Source organism: Pseudophryne corroboree, chromosome 10 (assembly GCF_028390025.1).
Source record: "Pseudophryne corroboree isolate aPseCor3 chromosome 10, aPseCor3.hap2, whole genome shotgun sequence".
NCBI lineage: Eukaryota > Metazoa > Chordata > Amphibia > Anura > Myobatrachidae > Pseudophryne > Pseudophryne corroboree.
The window spans coordinates 253,798,114-253,813,721 of record NC_086453.1 but is presented as its reverse complement, the minus strand read 5'-3'; the positions used below and the strand labels follow the sequence as shown (position 1 = coordinate 253,813,721).

The following is a 15,608-nucleotide window of genomic DNA, read 5'->3' as shown; positions in this document are numbered from 1 at the left end:
CAGGTGTCAGTTTAGTGGCAGTAAACTGAACCAGTGCACTGCAAGTGAGGACTAGGATTGTGGAGACTCTCCTTGTGTCTATTATTCCATCTCTGACCAAGGAGTTTACTGCCACACCCGTTGGTAACCCTTTAGGGTTTTGCTGTTGCCCTTAGCAACAGCATTTCGGGTTCTCTACGTATTAAATCACAACATCTCGCTTCTTTCCATCTGAGCATTCCTAATACTAGGGAGACACCCAGTTTCTTAGCCTTTGGGCTTCTCTGTTCACTTTGTGTTTATTTTGTTACCCTATCACCTTCTGTGTATGTAATGTCATATTCCCCAGTCTGTCTGTGAGTTCATTTGTTTTGCATCCCTCTCCGTTCAGACACCAGTACATTCCTGCTGGCACTGGTGTGCATAACAAGGTGGCTGCAAATATCTGTGCTCACTGCTTTATTGTGGGGACTGGGGACCAGCAGTATTATATAGGAGGAGTACAGTGCAGAGTTTTGCTGACCAGTGACCACCAGTATTATACGTTCTCTGCCTGAAAAACGCTCCATATCTGTGCTCAGTGTGCTGCATATATCTGTGCTCACACTGCTTTACTGTGGGGACTGGGGACCAGCAGTATTATATAGGAGGAGTACAGTGCAGAGTTTTGCTGACCAGTGACCACCAGTATTATACGTTCTCTGCCTGAAAAACGCTCCATATCTGTGCTCAGTGTGCTGCATATATCTGTGCTCACACTGCTTTATTGTGGGGACTGGGGACCACCAGTATTATATAGGAGGAGTACAGTGCAGAGTTTTGCTGACCAGTGACCAGTGACCACCAGTATTATACGTTCTCTGCCTGAAAAATGCTCCATATCTGTGCTGCATTGTAGTATATAGTAGGAGTACAGTGCATAATTTTGCTGACCACCAGTATATAATATATAGCAGTACGGTACAGAAGGCCACTGCTCTACCTACCTCTGTGTCGTCAATTATACTATCCATCCATACCTGTGGTGCATTTCAGTTTTGCACAGTTTGCTGACCACCAGTATATAATATATAGCAGTACGGTACAGTAGGCCACTGCTCTACCTACCTCTGTGTCGTCAATTATACTTTCCATCCATACCTGTGGTGCATTTCAGTTTTGCACAGTTTGCTGACCACCAGTATATAATATATAGCAATACAGTACAGAAGGCCACTGCTGTACCTACCTCTGTGTCGTCAAGTATACTATCCATCCATACCTGTGGTGCATTTCAGTTTTGCACAGTTTGCTGACCACCAGTATATACAGGTTGAGTATCCCTTATCCAAAATGCTTGGGACCAGAGGTATTTTGGATATCGGATTTTTCCGTATTTTGGAATAATTGCATACTATAATGAGATATCATGGTTATGGGACCTAAATCTAAGCACAGAATGCATTTATATTACATATACACCTCATACACACAGCCTGAAGGTAATTTTCGCCAATATTTTTTATAACTTTGTGCATTAAAAAAAGTGTGTCTACATCCACACAATTCATTTATGTTCCATATACACCTTAGACACACAGCCTGAAGGTCATTTAATACAATATTTTTAATAACTTTGTGTATTAAACAAAGTTTGTGAACATTGAGCCATCAAAAAACAAAGGTTTCACTATCTCACTCTCACTCAAAAAAGTCCGTATTTCGGAATATTCCGTATTTCGGAATATTTGGATATGGGATACTCAACCTGTAATATATAGCAGTACGGTACAGTAGGCCACTGCTCTACCTACCTCTGTGTCGTCAAGTATACTATCATCCAACCATACCTGTGGTGCGTTTAAGTTGTGCGCAGTATATATATAGTAGTAGGACAGTGCATTGCCACTCCTAGATGGGCCAGGTGTTTGTGTCGGCCACTTGCGTCGCTTAGCTTAGCCATCCAGCGACCTTGGTGCACCTCTTTTTTTCTTTGCATCATGTGCTGTTTGGGGACTATTTTTTAAATCTGCCATCCTGTCTGACACTGCAGTGCCACTCCTAGATGGGCCAGGTGTTTGTGTCGGCCACTTGGGTCTTTGTGTCGGCCACTTGGGTCGCTTAGCTTAGTCACACAGCTACCTCATTGCGCCTCTTTTTTTCTTTGCATCATGTGCTGTTTGGGGACTATTTTTTTTGAAGTGCCATCCTGTCTGACACTGCAGTGCCACGCCTAGATGGGCCAGTTGTTTGTGTCGGCCACTTGGGTCGCTTAGCTTAGTCACACAGCTACCTCATTGCGCCTCTTTTTTTCTTTGCATCATGTGCTGTTTGGGGACTATTTTTTTGAAATGCCATCCTGTCTGACACTGCAGTGCCACTCCTAGATGGGCCAGGTGTTTGTGTCGGCCACTTGAGTTGCTTAGCTTAGTCACACAGCTACCTCATTGCGCCTCTTTTTTTCTTTGCATCATGTGCTGTTTGGGGACTATTTTTTTTGAAGTGCCATCCTGTCTGACACTTCAGTGCCACTCCTAGATGGGCCAGGTGTTTGTGTCGGCCACTTGGGTCGCTTAGCTTAGCCATCCAGCGACCTCGGTGCAAATTTTAGGACTAAAAATAATATTGTGAGGTGTGAGGTGTTCAGAATAGACTGGAAATGGGTGGAAATTATGGTTATTGAGGTTAATAATACTATGGGATCAAAATGACCCCCAAATTCTATGATTTAAGCTGTTTTTGAGGGTTTTTTGTAAAAAAAAAAAAAAAAACGAATCCAAAACACACCTGAATCCGACAAAAAATTTCAGGGAGGTTTTGCCAAAACGCGTCCGAATCCAAAACACGGCCGCGGAACCGAATCCAAAACCAAAACACAAAACCCGAAAAATTTCCGGTGCACATCACTACTTTAAACCCATTTTCCTGTACTTTGCCATTTTTCTCCCAAAAAATGACATGTCATTATTGGCCAAATTCTAAGTGCCTAATTAGTCATTAAGGGGGTGTGCAAGGGGTTCTGAACCTTTAAAATATAGATTTTCCCCAACTTTGCACTGCTCTGGAGAATTATTGCGTGTAAATTTTTGCATATTGGGGGTCATTCCGAGTTGATCATTAGCTGCATTTATTCGCAGCGCAGCAATCAGGCTAAAAAACGGCAGTTCTGCGCATGCGGTGCAATGCGCATGCGCGACGCACAGGCACAACGAACAATGCAGTTTTGCACAGGGTCTAGCGATGCATTTCAGTCACACAGGTTGCCGCAGAGTGATTGACAGGAAGTGGGCATTTCTGGGTGGCAACTGACCGTTTTCAGGGAGTGTTCGGAAAAACGCAGGGGTGCCAGTAGAAACGCATGCGTGGCTGGGTGAACGCTGGGCGGGTGTGTGACATCAAATCCGGTACTGAGTAGTCTGAAGTGATCGCAAGCGCTGAGTAGATTTTGAGCTACTCTGAAACTACACGAAAAATTTTTGCAGGCGCTCTGCGATACAACCGTTCGCACTTCTGCTAAGCTAAAATACACTCCCAGTGGGTGGCGGCATAGCGTTTGCACGGCTGCCAAAAACTGCTAGCGAGCGATCAACTCGGAATAACCCCCATTGATTAAACTTTGCCTATCACAAAAATGTGTTTGTTCGGTTTTTTTTTTTGTTTAGTTTTATTTTTAGCATGCAACTGAATACCCACCTAAGTTATATTTTTTTTGTGTTCTTTTAAGAACTTTTTGACTTTTGAAAGTATCTTTTTTTTTAATTATTATTATTTTACAGCTATCCTTCACCACAGTGATAATTACCGGGGTCTGTCAGTTTCATGTCACAGATAGGAGGAAGCACCATGGGGTGGGTCTGTCATAACATTAGTTTTTATAAAATGTTGCATCTCACACCCTCCTTTGTGTAGTTCAAACTAGGGTGGTCAATCCCCGGGCCATTTTTTCAATCCCGGGTATCGGGATTGAAAAATGGTCAATCCCAGGATACCCAGGATTGGCTTTTTCCTATGTGTCCGCCCCTATCGCACCACACCACCCCTCCCACCCCACACACATAACTCACCATACGGGGGGCGGGAGGGTGGGACTCATCCTTCACTCTCGGCAGGGGTCAGCGGCGAGCGGCAGGAGGTGCAGCGTGACCTGTGACTGCACGTCACGCTGCGCAGGGGGCGCAAAGATGAGGGAGCCGGGCAGCGTCTGAGCATCCTGAGGACGCTCAACGCTGATCCCTCAATCTCCGAGATTGGAGCTTCCAATCCCGGGATTGAATCCTGGCCATTTTTTGGCCTCAATCCCGGGATCCCGCTGATCCCGATCCTGGGATTAGCCACCCTAGTTTAGACATTCTCAGAGACTTTCCATCTGCAGACTAATACCCATTTCAGACTGCACAAATAACCTGGTATCGACCTGGTATTTTTCAGGGTCGAAGCGAGTCGCTGTGTGGTCTGAAAGGGTCACTCCCGAATTCCCTGACCCAGTAATTCAGCATGGGAACAAAGAAGGGTTATTCCCGGGCATAGGCGTGTGCAGAACATTTTATTAGGGGGTGCATGACTGGAGTGGCGTGCCTAGCACCACCCACTGGGCATGCCTAGCACCATATTTTAGCAAGATGAGGTAGACAAGTATGTAACCTGCATACGGATTACAAGATTTTATATATATATATATATATATATATATATATATATATATATAAAGGGGAAGTGACAGCACTCAAAGCCATAATCCTAAATATAAGAGTGGTGCAAGGCAGCAAAATAACATGAAGGCACTCACTTAATCCAGTACAAAGGAAAAAGCAGAACAAGCCAGCACTCACGATTTTGATGAAAAGTAGACGAAGATTTATTCCATGTTGAAGCAACAAGCGTACATACAGGCACAGCCTGTATGTACGCTTGTTACTTCAACATGGAATAAATCTTCGTCTACTTTTCATCAAAATCGTGAGTGCTGGCTTGTTCTGCTTTTTCCTTTGTACTGGATTAAGTGAGTGCCTTTATATATATATATATATATATATATATATATATACACACACATATACTATGTATTACTGGTGCCCCTTTCACATTACAGCACACAGTATAATGCAAAATTCACATTACAGCACACGGTATGAGCCGAAATTCACATTATAGCCCACGGTATGAGCCAAAATTCACATTATAGCCCACGGTATGAGCCGAAATTTACATTATAGCACACGGTATAAGCCGAAATTCACATAATAGAAACATAGAATTTGACGGCAGATAAGAACCACTTGGCCCATCTAGTCTGCCCTTTTTTTTATACTTTAGGTAATCTCAACCTTTTTTGAACCTTAATTCTTTGTAAGGATATTCATATGCCTATTAACATATGGTATGAGACGAAATTCACATTATAACACATGGTATAAGCTGAAATTCACATTATAGCACACGGTATGAGCCGAAATTCACATTATAACACATGGTATGTGCCGAAATTCACATTATAGCACATGGTATGAGCCGAAATTCACATTATAGCACACGGTATGAGCCGAAATTCACATTATAGCACACGGTACGAGACGAAATTCACATTATAGCACACGGTATGAGCCGAAATTCACATTATAGCACACGGTATGAGACGAAATTCACATTATAGCACACATTATGAGCCAAAATTCACATTATAGTACATAGAATGATCTGAAATTCACATTACAGTAAGTAGAATGAGCCGAAATGCACATTACAGCACACAGAATAAGCCGAAATACACATTATAGCACACGGAATGAGCCGAAATTCACATTATAGTACATAGAATGAGCCGAAAATCACATTATCGCACACAGAATGAGCTGAAATTCAAATTATGCCACATGGAATGAGACAAAATTCAGGGAGCGTGACAGCAGGGACATAGGGACAGGGAGAGTGACAGAGGGACAGGGAGAGTGACAGCAGGGACATAGGGACAGGGAGAGTGACAGAAGGGACATAGGGACAGGGAGAGTGACAGAAGGGACATAGGGACAGGGAGAGTGACACAGACAGGGAGAGTGACAGCAGGAACATAGAGACAGGGAGATAGACAGGGAGATTGACAGAAGGGACAAGGAGAGTGACAGAGGGAGGGACAGCAAGGGCATACAGTAGGGACTAGGGAGAGAGTAAAGCAGCACTGTAAGAATACCAATTTAGCAGTGGCAGTGTAGAGGATGCTGTGATCTGTGGTGGATGAGGAGGCTGCGGTCTGCATGGTGCAGAGAAGGACTAAGGGCAACGGCGGTGTAGTGGAGGAGACAGAGGGCGGCGGTGCAAGGAGGAGACTGTGGTTGGCGGCACTGCGGCTCCTATGAGCGCTGCGCTACTATATCAAATATGTCGCGGACTGGCAGTAAATCAGGAGCGGGCGCTCCTGATTGGCTGCCAGTCTGATTGGCTGTTGGAAATAGTAGCGCCACGCTCATAGGAGCGAGAGCTCAATGCGGCAGCGGGGGACTTCAACGAACGGTGAGTAAGAAGTGATGGCCGGGTCAGGAAGCGAGCAACCTGCACTGGTGGAGTCCAGCGGTGGTGTGGCGGGCTGGCAGGTGCACGTGGACACTGACTGACACATAAGCTGCTGCTACCAGGCTGGCCACTCCTCCCCACCTCCTGCTGCTCTGTGCTGGCTCTACAGTGTCAGACTCGAGTCTGCACACTGCTAAGTAAAAAAAAAATACCTCCTGGTCCGTGAAGAAGTGTTGGTATTCCACACTGCCGCATACTGGCCTACTCGACCCCTATATAAATATATATATATTATATATACACCCCTCCAAACGCGGACAATGAGGCACTCCAGAGGCTGAATCCAGAAAAAAGGTATATTTAAATGTAACGTTTCGGGGAAAACCCCTTCCTCAAGACATACCTGACATGATGCAAAGAAAAATTAAAGAAAAAAGAGGTGCAAGATGGAATTGTCCTTGGGCCCTCCCACCCACCCTTATGTTGTATAAACAGGACATGCACACTTTAACCAACCCATCATTTCAGCGACAGGGTCTGCCACACGACTGTGACTGAAATGACTGGTTGGTTTGGGCCCCCACCAAAAAAAGAAGCAATCAATCTCTCCTTGCACAAACTGGCTCTACAGAGGCAAGATGTCCACCTCATCATCATCCTCCGATTCCTCACCCCTTTCACTGTGTACATCACCCTCCTCACAGATTATTAATTCGTCCGCACTGGAATCCACCATCTCAGGTCCCTGTGTACTTTGTGGAGGCAATTGCTGCTGGTGAATGTCTCCACGGAGGAATTGATTATAATTCATTTTGATGAACATCATCTTCTCCACATTTTCTGGAAGTAACCTCGTACGCCGATTGCTGACAAGGTGAGCAGCTGCACTAAACACTCTTTCGGAATACACACTGGAGGGAGGGCAACTTAGGTAGAATAAAGCCAGTTTGTGCAAGGGCCTCCAAATTGCCTCTTTTTCCTGCCAGTATGTATACGTACGGAGTGTCTGATGTGCCTACTTGGATGCGGTCACTCATATAATCCTCCACCATTCTTTCAATGGTGACAGAATCATATGCAGTGACAGTAGATGACATGTCAGTAATCGTTGGCAGGTCCTTCAGTCCGGACCTGATGTCAGCACTCGTTTATAGAAAGGGGAGAGGACAGAAGGCTCTTGTGTGGGCGCACTCTTATAGAAAAGAAGTAAATTTGATAAGGTAATTGAGATAAATGGTTAAAACATAACTTTTATTGACTAATATTACAAACGAGGTTGTTACCGGAGATCTATCCTTTAAGAATGCAATATACCGAGCATCTTAGTGAGATAAAAAATGTTCTGGTCTCTTAATGATTAAAAGTGTGTGGAAGGGCGGTAGACATTAGTTGGTCATACCCCCATTCCCACTTGACCAGTACAGACTTGCTGTATTGATGGAACCACAGGGTAGTCAAGACACAAAAATAATGATAATAACTATGCTCTCTTGGCTTAAGTAGAATTAGAGAAATGATCAGAAGTCATTCCTCTGAGTATAATACAAGAAAAATGGACATGCTCCTATCTGGATTTGAGACAGTAATAACGGTAGAGGTAAATATGGCACCTCACGTAGATGGTGCCCGTGACCAAAGGTCTGGAGATTGCAGAGTAAAGAAAACACGTGGTGATACTGCTGTTGGTGTTGCTACCACATAGGTGAGGAAAAAATCCCACTCTACAACACCAGGTATTCGCAGGTGGTCCCCCTTCCTGGTACTGACTTGGCCCAACGCTGTTTAGCTTCCAAGATCAGACGAGATCGGGCGTTGGCAGCGTGGTATGGTAGTAGAGAATTTTATGTGAACATCAATGAGAGTGCACCTATTTAAGAATATTGAAAATCAGAGCCGACAGGAAGAGGATTGAGGAAAGATGGAGTAAAAAGGTGGATCTGCTTTCCACGTTAGACCTGATCCAATATTCCCACTCATGTGGTGCAATGTACCAGGAATCGTAAATGAGAGTCCACGAAGGATAGTGATCTATAGACAGTTGAAGTTAATGAGAATCATGATCTATAGACAATTTGAAATTAATAAAAATACAGTCAGAAAAACACTATCACAGGTATATTACAGTATATCCCGACAGATAGTGCATGATAGGAGATGCTGATTGAAACAGATAAATGCGTAGTCACTCTGGTGATACGGTCTATTTCAAAACTGAGGGTAAGGTCTGGGATCTATAGGGTTAAGCACTGAGGTGACTGATTTATAGAAACTATACCAACATATATCTGTTAACCATGTGTGTCATACACTGTTTGCCACGTAGTCCCGGATAGAATATGGGATGCTAATATATACTAATTATCTGCATGCATAAATTGCTATGAGGAGGCAATAATAAAAATGGATGAATACCAGCACTTAAATAAGTATAACAAATATAATGGTCAAAAATTAATAACACCTAAACTAGGCGTTAGTTTCCAATAGGTTCACTCAATGCTAGGTGAGTGCTAATGAATAAAGGTCTCTAGATAATCACCCCTATGATACGTACTAGGTACGAGATAATTCAAGCGGTACTGCTAGGTTTTGTAAGTAGGAGTTGCTATCCGTGTCAGAGAGCCACAGGATAGTAATGCTTACAGTTTCACCAGAGATCAGGGTAAGCCGAGAGAGCAAGGCAGATAAATGAAGCTAAATGCCAGGATACGGTAGTGTCGACGGGACCCCTGTTCCTAAATGCGGAAGACGCGTTTCGCCCTAGGGCTTGTTCACTTCCGGGTTCCGTGCTGTACGGTGTAGGGAGAGGGCTTTTATGTCCGCCTCGGTTAAGGCTTAGCCAATCATGTGGTGTGGTGTGGTGGGTGTGATCTCCCCATATGTGTAGTTGCTAGGAGACCGCATGCATAAGGACGTCAGATAGGGAGGCGGGAGATACATAACTTATCGCGAGATCGCGTGCGCCATCTTGGATGTGGGAAGAAAATCTTGAAGGTTTGTGTGGGCAGTTACTAAGAGACTGAGAATAGCGGAGCGAAAATCGTCATTGCCGGAGGCTAGAAACATTGGGTGATGGTAAATCACCAATTAAGATATGTCGTATGATGAATGTGATCTCCCCGTATGTGTAGTTGCTGGGAGACCATATTTACTGGTGACGTCAGATCGAGAGACAGCAGATGCACCTCATATCGCGAGAGCACGGGCGCCATCTTAAAGGTGGGAGAAATGCCATAGAGAATAGGGTTTGTATAAACGGTTGCTAAGATACTGATAATACAGAGCTGAGAAGTCATAACCGGAGGGCTGTGAACATTAGGTGGTAGTAAATCACCATTGTTAGATATAAGAATACTAAATAGTGGATAGGTGGCAAAAGCCCTTATTGCATTGCTGCGTTATAAAGGATGCTAATGTTGCCATTTGATATTAGGTGATACAAATAGATTAAATATTTAGGAAGAACTATACATGGGGGATGAGGGAATGTGATGAGATGGGGATATAATAATGAGAGAAAATAAAATATGATATGAAAAATCTATAAGATATATAAAGAAATAAATAACCTAAAATTATGACTGGAAGTGGATAACAGATAAAGATAATAATTTATTAGTACCATACTTGATTATAGGGAAATATTAAAATGAAATTAAATTAAAATGAGAATAAAATTAAAAAATTTTTTTGAAAAGTAAAATGATAAATAAATAAATGATAAATAATAAATGAATAAAAAATATATTGATAAATGAAAGGTGAAAAATGAAAAATGAAAAGCAAACAGGATAGGCCTGGGGGAAATTGTAATGGAGGGGCTGGACGTGCCTAAGGGGCCATGATAAAAGGGAGGTAAATGTAGGAGTGGAGGGGTCGGATTGTGACAGTGATAATACTGTATGTACATAGGAAAGCAGGTGTCGGGGTGCAGTAACAAGTCAACAAATGAAAGGGGTGAGTGGAAGCTGAGGATGGGATGTGAGTGCAAGGGGGTGCAATGACCATGGGAATAGATAAAATAATTAGTCTTGCATTTGTGAGGATAGAAAAGAAGATGAGGGGTGGGTGTGAGTGGTTATGATTGATGGGGGAAAATCAGGGATAAATGTCTGGTGGGTGTGGGCTATTGGTGAAGAATGGAAATGGGAACTAGGTGTAAAGAGGAATGTTGGATGGGAAAGGGGGATGATGAAGTCAGGTGTTAAAAAGTGATGTAAATATGGAAGATGAGAGGTGCATGGAAATTGTGTGCAGTGAAAGGTGTAGGTGTATCCATGACCTGTGGAAAAAATAATAAAAAGAGGAATATAAATTCAGAACATATAAATGGTAAGTGAAAAGCTAAATTACAAGAAAGCTCCATAATTAATGGTTTCATTCAAGCCAAAGGGTTTCAGGCTGTTCAGGCGGAAAATCCACTCACTCTCCTTTTTGTATAGTTCTTTTGTTATGTCTCCTCCTCGTATTCCGAGATGTACTCGATCCAAGCAGAAAGTCTTGAACCCTTTGATGGATCCTTTATGCACAGAGTTGAAATGTCTTGCTACTGAAGTGAGCTGTTTCATTCTGTTTAAATCTCTGGAGGCATTACGGATGTTCCCAAGGTGTTCCAAAATTCTTTCTTTCCATTTGCGAGTGGTCATGCCCACATACTTAAGATTACACTCGCACGTTATGCAATATATCACCGCCTGCGTATTACAATTGAAGAAATATTGTAACTTAACAGGCTGGTCAAATTTATCGATGACCGTGTTGGTTTGCAAAATTTGGGGGCATGCTTTGCAGTGGCCGCAGGGGAAAGAGCCTGTGATGATAGGTTTTTTGATATTTGAAGAGATCAAATGGCTGTGCACTAGCTGGTCTCTCATATTTTTTGATCTGCGCCAGCTCATTTGCAATGGGGAGTCGAAGAGGGGTGCCAAATCTGGGTCCAATTGTAAGATTGGAAGATGTCTAGTTATTGCTCCCTTCAACTTCCTCCATTCAGGGCAGAAGGTCCCAATGAAGCGAACGGTGTCTTCCTGCTCCGTGCTCTTATTTTTCTTTCCAAAGATCAAACTCTCTCTTTTGGTTTTTGCTATGGCAGTGTATGCCCGCTTGAGTGAGCGTCTGCTGTAGCCTCTATCCAGTAGACGGTTGGTTAATTCCAAGCTTTTGGCCTTGAAAGTTGAATCTTCCGAGCAATTGCGTCTTAGGCGTAGATATTCCCCTTTAGGGATGTTCTCCACAGTGGGCGGAAAATGAGAGCTTGTTTGGTGTAGGAGGCTGTTAGTAGCCGTCTCCTTACGGAATAATTCCGTTTCCAAAAATCCTGCATTGGATTTATAAATACTAAGGTCTAAGAATGGTACTCTCGTTGGGCTGATAAAGTGTGTCAAGTTGATGTTGAGTTCATTGTGATTAAGAATCTGAATGAATTCCAGAAGTAAGTTCTTATCACCGTTCCAAATCACGAAGACATCGTCGATGTATCTTAGCCATAGTATTATATGTGTGGTGTATTTTTCATTGCAGATGTCAAACACGTGAAAGTGCTCCCACCACCCTAGGAAGAGATTCGCATATGTAGGTGCACATGCTGCCCCCATAGCGGTTCCCCTGATTTGTAAGAAAAACTGGTCTTGAAAAACAAAATAATTTTTTGAGAGGACAAAAGTAAGTAGCTGTAACAAAAAATCCGAGAAATCATTGGAACCAATTTGATCCAAAAAGAATTTGGTTGCAGCCAAACCTTGTTGGTGATTGATGCTCGAGTAGAGTGCCTCAACATCTAAGGTTGCTAGGAGGAAGTCATCCTCAAAATGAATATTGTGAATTTTTCGTAGTAAGTCAGCAGTGTCTTGCAGATAAGATGGTAAGTCAAGGACGAAATCGCGTAGGTGTAAATCTAAGAATCGACTCGGCTGCTCCAACAATCCTCCATTACCCGACATTATCGGTCTGCCTGGTGGCACTTGGATGTCTTTATGAATCTTCGGCAGAAGATAAAAAGTTGGAGTTCTCGGGTTTTGTACAGTCAAATATGCTACTTCTTGTTTAGTGATGGTTCCCTGAGTAGCAGCCTCTTGTATTAAAGAGGTATAAGCTTTTTGGAACCTTTTAGTGGGATCGTTGAGAAGTTTTTGATAGCAGAGGGGGTTAAGCAATTGTTTATGTGCTTCCGTGATATACATTTCTAACGGCCATAGCACAATATTACCACCCTTGTCTGAAGGTTTGATAATTACGTCTCGCCAGGTTTCCATCTCACGTAATGCTTTCCTTTCTTGATAATTGAGATTTCTTGATGGATATTGATGGGAAGTTTTAATTTGGACGTAAATATCGTCGAATTCTTTCGACACCCTGTTAAGAAAGACCCTGATTTCAGGGCTGGTATTATCGGGTGGGAAAAATGAGGACTTTGGTTTACATTTGGCTCGGCAAGGAGTGCTGTCTTGTATGTTTGATTCCACTAGTAGGTCTTCGAGCGTTTGGACTGCTTGGAGCTCCTCAGGGGATAAGTCTGTGATGTTATCGCTGTCTCGTCTTGCGTGGTGTTTTGTAAAGAACTTTTTGAGCAGGAGTTTTCTACCAAATAATCTAAGATCCTTCTCCCAACAAAATCTGTTGAATGATCTGGAGGGTGAGAAAGATAGGCCTTTGGCTAAAACAGCCATATGTGCAGGTGAAAGGGGTCTGCCCGATAGGTTGATAACCTGTAAGGAGGAAGAAGTCGGATGAATTAGCGTAGCGTCTTCCTCTGTCGGGCCGGATACCTGGCAGTCCTTGATAGGTCCCAATCGGGGTTGCGTCTGTCGCCTCTTCTTTCCCCCCCGCCGGGTTTTCCTTGGTTTTTGTCCCGGCCTCTTTGTTTCAAGCCCTGGCCTAAAAAACGTGGAGAGAATTCTCCTTCACCTTGATTGAATCTGGCGTTGTCTGAAGTCTCACTAGATGAATCTCCACTGTTTGAAGATTCAAATTCTGAGAAAGTCGAGTCGTCCCTCTGTCTTCGATTCCTGCTCTGGGGTATGGAGTTCCACCTGAAGATATCCCCACGCGAGAAGTCTCGTTTGTCCCTAATGAATTTGTTACGCTTCCGATCAGCTATTGTTTGTTCATATGACTTAAGTTCTTTTTGATGTTTCTCAAAAGCTGTCTGAAAAGACAGATCTTTTTCCCAAATTTCTAGGTTATGGCCCAGTTCCTCTATTTCTTTTTCCACTTGATCTATGAGTAAAGTGTCATGTTTGACCAAAAGATGTAATAGTTCTTGGGAACACTTCAGGAGTGCTGTCTCCCACTCTGTCTTCAAGTTCTCCGTGGCCAGTGGGAAAGAGGGGAATATTTTGGGTCTCAACCCCCGAGGCACAATCTTATGTTTAATATAATTCTGTAATGTGGTAATGTCCCACGAAAGGCGAGTCCTTTTCTGCAAGTTCTTTTGTAATCTAGCAAAAGAAGTTTTCCAGTCAGAATCAGTGGGGGATTCGTCAAAATTTTCTGTGAAGAAATCCCCAAAGGTCTCCGGGTTTTGTCGTTTTGTTAGCTCCGCTTTTAATGAGAAGGTGGTCATTATAGAGACTGCTTCCAAAAATTATTTAAGTGAAGGTGTTACTGCTAAGATGGACAGATCCGGTAAGGAAAACGTTGTCATAAAGTGCGATACGGAAAACCGTGCCAAGGATCAGAGACTGTTTGTGCAACAGTAGAAAAATACTATACAAAAACCTAGGGCGATCCGGCACCGGTAAAGCTAAATAGGAATAGATACTGAAAATTAAAGAAGAAAAACCAAAACAGGACAGTGAGTTACCCTAAACTGGTAGGGGAGAAAAAGGGCAAAAATTAGCCTTTTCCATATGGTATACTATATACGTATCGGTGTTATTATCGTCCTAGTTGGTGGTGCGCCCAGAGCCAGAAAGTATGCAAACTTTTATAGAAAGGGGAGAGGACAGAAGGCTCTTGTGTGGGCGCACTCTTATAGAAAAGAAGTAAATTTGATAAGGTAATTGAGATAAATGGTTAAAACATAACTTTTATTGACTAATATTACAAACGAGGTTGTTACCGGAGATCTATCCTTTAAGAATGCAATATACCGAGCATCTTAGTGAGATAAAAAATGTTCTGGTCTCTTAATGATTAAAAGTGTGTGGAAGGGCGGTAGACATTAGTTGGTCATACCCCCATTCCCACTTGACCAGTACAGACTTGCTGTATTGATGGAACCACAGGGTAGTCAAGACACAAAAATAATGATAATAACTATGCTCTCTTGGCTTAAGTAGAATTAGAGAAATGATCAGAAGTCATTCCTCTGAGTATAATACAAGAAAAATGGACATGCTCCTATCTGGATTTGAGACAGTAATAACGGTAGAGGTAAATATGGCACCTCACGTAGATGGTGCCCGTGACCAAAGGTCTGGAGATTGCAGAGTAAAGAAAACAAGTGGTGATACTGCTGTTGGTGTTGCTACCACATAGGTGAGGAAAAAATCCCACTCTACAACACCAGGTATTCGCAGGTGGTCCCCCTTCCTGGTACTGACTTGGCCCAACGCTGTTTAGCTTCCAAGATCAGACGAGATCGGGCGTTGGCAGCGTGGTATGGTAGTAGAGAATTTTATGTGAACATCAATGAGAGTGCACCTATTTAAGAATATTGAAAATCAGAGCCGACAGGAAGAGGATTGAGGAAAGATGGAGTAAAAAGGTGGATCTGCTTTCCACGTTAGACCTGATCCAATATTCCCACTCATGTGGTGCAATGTACCAGGAATCGTAAATGAGAGTCCACGAAGGATAGTGATCTATAGACAGTTGAAGTTAATGAGAATCATGATCTATAGACAATTTGAAATTAATAAAAATACAGTCAGAAAAACACTATCACAGGTATATTACAGTATATCCCGACAGATAGTGCATGATAGGAGATGCTGATTGAAACAGATAAATGCGTAGTCACTCTGGTGATACGGTCTATTTCAAAACTGAGGGTAAGGTCTGGGATCTATAGGGTTAAGCACTGAGGTGACTGATTTATAGAAACTATACCAACATATATCTGTTAACCATGTGTGTCATACACTGTTTGCCACGTAGTCCCGGATAGAATATGGGATGCTAATATATACTAATTATCTGCATGC

The 15,608-nt window shown here is 42.8% G+C and overlaps 2 pseudogenes; both read right to left on the bottom strand.

The window, feature by feature from the left end:
• Positions 1 to 8,180: 8,180 nt before the first annotated feature.
• LOC134968384 (5S ribosomal RNA) lies at positions 8,181 to 8,299 on the bottom strand (annotated as a pseudogene).
• Positions 8,300 to 14,956: 6,657 nt separating this feature from the next.
• LOC134968371 (5S ribosomal RNA) lies at positions 14,957 to 15,075 on the bottom strand (annotated as a pseudogene).
• Positions 15,076 to 15,608: the final 533 nt, after the last annotated feature.